A 5,148-nucleotide genomic window follows, 5' to 3' on the forward strand; every position below is an offset into this window, starting at 1 on the left:
GCTACGACTCGAAACATGATTCACCACATAGCAAACTCTCGATTGATTGGATATAAACCTAGAAATACTCGCGGGAAAAAGTGCTAAAAAATCCCATGCACTTACGGGATATCAGACAACTCAACTGCCAACCAGGACAGGACAGCCCGAACCGATCACTTCCTGTGCCGGTGCGCACGTCCCACTCCCATGGTCGTGGCCATGATGCAGGAGCCATTCATAGAGAATACAGGAACTAGGAGGCACAACAACCTCAAGTGAGGAGGGGCCAGCACGAACCAGTGCTATTGCTTTGATGACTTCTACAGCCTTAACCTACCGAGATGTACGAAGCAACAATGACGAAGGACTGACAACGGATATTGACAAATGACCGATTTAATGCATGTAAAAAAGAAACCAAGATGATTTGGGGGGAAAGGTTCCCATGCAGTTGCCACTCTAACTGCAACTTAAGCAGCAGGAATACTGCCATATAATATAAATAATTGATGTTTAGGACTTGTTTGGTACACATGAATGTTAAAACACGCAAATGTACAAAACACATAATTGACATGAATACAAATGCAAAACACTGAAAAACAACTTGAATGGCCATTTAGATGAAATGCAGGAAAACAAGTCAATGTCTTGTCACGTACAATTGTTACATACTTAATGTCTTGTCACATACAGTTGGAGTAGCATGCGTCAATGCATGATGTAAGACAGAATATTTTCAAAATCAAAACATAGTGTCGATTGATTCCGATATTATAAGATAGGTCACCAATAATTTAACAAAGGTTGTAGTTACACATATCGTCTCATGTATTCGTCCATGTTGGTGTACTGAACCTCTGGGTACAACAGAGTAGCTTCTTCATCATCCTTAATGTCAAAGTTTGTCAAGCAGCCCTCGTAGAAAATGTGGTAGAAGTGTCCAATTCCAACTTGTGTGGCAAAGTCCACATCTGCATGAATATGGGCAAAATTCACATTTAATCCAATGGGAAGGAGTACTTATGAAATTTGTAATATGTGCAAAATGCATAATTTTAATGCTTGACAATGTCTTGGAACAAGCAATTGTGTAATTACCTTTCATTGAAGCCAAGAATTTATCAGCGGGAACATGGATTTTTTGAAGAACTTTTCCAGAGAGCTTTTCCCATTTTGCGATCACCTCATTGTGAGTGAGGATGTTTTCATTTGGTCTTAGATATATTGTCTTGTTCAATGTGCGAGGATCATCAACAGACTTGATTGTATACGTTCCCACATCATCTTCATCCACAAATATCACTGCATTATATGTCAGAGCTATGTGGTTAGAAGTGGGATACTAGAAGCAGGTCATTCTTGTGTTCTTTGTAGATAGTGTATTCCTATATATTAAAGCTATATCATTAGAATTGTATTTCTATGATACATGACTTGGTCAATATATTCCATTTTCATATTGGAAAAAAAAGAATTGCATTTATTCAAAAAGATGAACTGTTATTGGAAACTTGTCTCTATGATAAGGTGGCTCTAGGACACTGAAATTATGGTATTGGTTATTGGACACTGGAGGAGATAGGAGTGAGGAAATAGACCTTTATGCCCTTCACAACTCTTCTTTCTTCCTCCTCTTCTATCTCTCTCTTTCTCACTTACAACCCAGCCCCACATTTCATGCCCTTTCCTTTCTCCCCTCTCCTATTTAACTGATCTGACCCCACACGTCATTCCTTTAGGACAAGGTGAGCCCCACATCAGTAGGTGAGGATAGGAAGAAGAAAGTGGAGGCGAAGATGAGAGCATAATGGTCATGCCCCATCTTCCTCTCTTCTCTAGTGTTCTATAGCTAATACTACAGTTTCACAGTTTCTTAAAGCTAATAAGGAAAATAAGAGTGCCCTACAGTACCACCAAAGTAGTGTTTTAATAGTGTCCTACAAATAAATTTTTCCCATATGTGTTTTCCCATATGTGAAAGTACCTCTTCAAGATAATCCCCCGACAAATCTAACAATATATGATTGTTCATTTGATGTTATTATTGTATAATAAACTATATCCAAACAATGGCCATTAAAGATTTAATTTTCGTAAGCTTGCTAAAATAATCTTAGTCAATTGGGAGTTAAGAATACACCATTTCAGATCATATGATTTATTGTGTTTATTCCAAAATAAAATTTATCTAGCATTTGCGGTTGGACAAATCATGCTTGTAACTTTCTTTTACAGAAAAGTAATTGCTAAGACAACAGATTTTGCCCATGAATCCTAGATTTTTTGGGTTGCTTGAAAGGGAGATAGAAAATGTAGAAAAGGAAGAAATAACACATCGATGAGAAATTTAAAATTTGAAAAACCCTTAATGGCTGAAGCAAAAATTTATGTGTACAGGCCTAGTATACGTGACTGCATTTAGAAATTAAAAATATATGTATGTTCTTTCTACTTTTTATAAATGGTCATAACAAATAAACAACTATTATCTAAACAAATAGAAAACTATATTAGAAGACAACCAACAAATGTTTATTGTTTACCTTTGACGTTCCCATCTCCATATACCTGAACAATTTCTTTTGGCGGCAAGACAGTGCGCATTTGGGCGAGGTTAGCACAACAGTAAGCAGCGAAACAATTAGCAGAAATGTAGGTGTGGGGAATGTTAGCTTCTTCTATTTACCGTCTTAGCTCCATCTTTTCGTCAAACGTAACCTTTCCTGGTTCAAGAGCATGCCCCATCCTTGATGGATCCGTGCCAAATTCCGATGGTATGAAACGCTGCATCCACAATTATAATGTTTATTATTAGATACATTGTTTTATCATTTATTGTTGTTTTCCGTCAATTTTCCTGTGTTCTCGTGATGTTGGGTGTATCAACAAAAAACACATACCTTATCTAACTACAGTAGTTTTCTCCTCACATTTTTTTGTGTAATGTTGACATTTGATTTGTTGTATTGGCACCTCTGGAAACGAAGTCAAATAGTCACTTTTTGTGCTGGAAATGCAAAACTATTTCCCACCTGAGAAAAATATTTCCCTCTAAAGGGTACAGTCTTCCTTGCTTACACTAACTAGCCACATGGGTTTCCTGGTTATTTTACTGTTCAGATATTTAGACCGATCATATTTCCCTCGTTGCCTTGATATTATTCTCGTAATTTGTCATTTAACTACGACTTTTGATATATCAATTCTTTTTAAAAAGGGTCTTTTTGATCTAGCCTTTTTTGGAGGCTTTTGCAGGAGCCGGGGTTTGAGCCCCGGCCGGCCGGCTCCTCCCTTGGAGCCTTAGCCAACTGCACTACGTACAGTTCCTTGACTTTTGATATATAAATTTGCAGACTATAAGTCTCACTTGATCTTGTTACTTCTGTGTGGGGACATATGGCGCCACCAAGACTCACAGGATGCCCATATCAACCCACCCCAACAAGAGATGTTAATGGGTCGAATTAAGTATAGGTAAAATAAAATCATACTCGATCTAAAACCCACTAGTCTCAGCCTAACCTAAATCTGAAAGTGTAAATAGGTGGAAATCGACACCCGAACTACATAAACCCGCTCTAACGAAATGGGTTGAATTACGGTAGCTTTGTGGTGCAGGTTGCCCGGTGGGCTAGCCCCTATTGCTACTTTTTGTGAGGTTGGGGTGGGGTCCAGGGTAGGTAAACAATTGTTTTCAAATTTAAGTGTTTTAAAATTGTAAGGTTGTCATGCTCATTAATTTCTCCCTTTGAAACAAATTGCAAGGCATGCAGAAGGGAGATAGCTGTGCACAGAATTAACTCCGACCCAAATTTACATGGACGTATTAGCGTTATATGGAAGATTAATCCGTATTTGGAACACGCGATAATGGAATTTTGTTTTATGTATGTAACATTTCTACGGAACAACAGTGAAATTCATGTGCAGGTTCGTGTGTGGCATCTGATGTCTCATAGGTTTTCTGTTTTGCAACGTATGAATTATGTGAAAATTTGCAGCTTCAAAATCATATGAAACTCGTAGAAACAACACTTGCTTGAGCTACACTGACCTTGACGTTCCCAGCCTCCTTGATAGCCTCCACGAGCTTGTGCTGCAGTAGCAGGTTGTGGCTGCGGATGTGAGTCCCGGACATGGCCGAGATCACCACGTCGACCTGCGCCACGGCGGCGACGAGGCCCGCGTGGTCGTCGAGCGAGGCCTCCACGAGGCGCGCGCCTTGGGCCTTGAAGGACAGAAGCATCTGGAGCTTGTCGACGTCGAGGCCGATCTCCGGCCGCATCAGGACGAACGTTGGGTGGCCCTGCGCCAGGCTCGCCTTCACGATGCGCCTGCCGATGTAGCCCGTGCCGCCCACAACGAGGACCCGGCTCTTCTCCATAGTTCGCAAGGAGGGTTCCTGCTTTCTGTGGGAGACGGGGGTGCAAATATATGAGGTTTCTATAGTTGTGGTGTTAACTACGTCTGAACGACGCTCTGGCCTAAACGGGCAATAAAATAATAAATATAAAAAATGTGTGAGCTGGATCGCACTGAGAGTGACAAGTCGTTGATTGCACTGGATATCTGTACCTGATAATTGCGATGGATTAGTTGAGCAGAAGGTATGGAGCCGTTAGGTCGCTCTGGTGCGCCCCCCCCCCCCTGCAACTCCGCTTGTGCCACCCAAGATCCTAAATCCAAGCCAAATCCACCGAAAATTTCCTCTCTCCACCTCAAATATGTAGCCCCGATCATAGATCTTTGGGCTTCAATCACCGAGGAATAGAGACTTTACAAATAAAAGACTAGATTTCGCCCTTTTTCTTGAGTTTTTCCAACCGGAAGTTGATGTTTTCAGCATCAGCAAGCCAGATCTGTGAGCGAAAAGATCCCGTGAGGGAGGGCAGCACCCATCCTCGTCGACAGCGATCTGCACGCAGGATGACCAAGTCAAAGCAAATGGGGAGCATAACATGGCAATCCCTCTTGCCTTATTCCCCAAATCCTGCAGAGATTCAGAGAGAGATGCAGGGTTTAAAAAGGGGGTGTGTTCGGAGCCCTGCAACCAAGAAACAGCTCTTCAGATGGAGTAAAGAGGATGACATCAGCAATCTTTTCCCCAGGGCCGCATGCAAGCAAAGATCTCAGCCTAGTCTCCAGAGCGGAGGAGTCAAGACA

The 5,148-nt window shown here is 41.3% G+C and overlaps 1 pseudogene; it reads right to left on the bottom strand.

Moving 5' to 3' along the window:
• Positions 1–578: 578 nt before the first annotated feature.
• On the bottom strand, positions 579–4,458 carry LOC133906687 (isoflavone reductase homolog; annotated as a pseudogene).
• Positions 4,459–5,148: the final 690 nt, after the last annotated feature.

Source organism: Phragmites australis, chromosome 23 (assembly GCF_958298935.1).
Source record: "Phragmites australis chromosome 23, lpPhrAust1.1, whole genome shotgun sequence".
NCBI classification, from domain to species: domain Eukaryota; kingdom Viridiplantae; phylum Streptophyta; class Magnoliopsida; order Poales; family Poaceae; genus Phragmites; species Phragmites australis.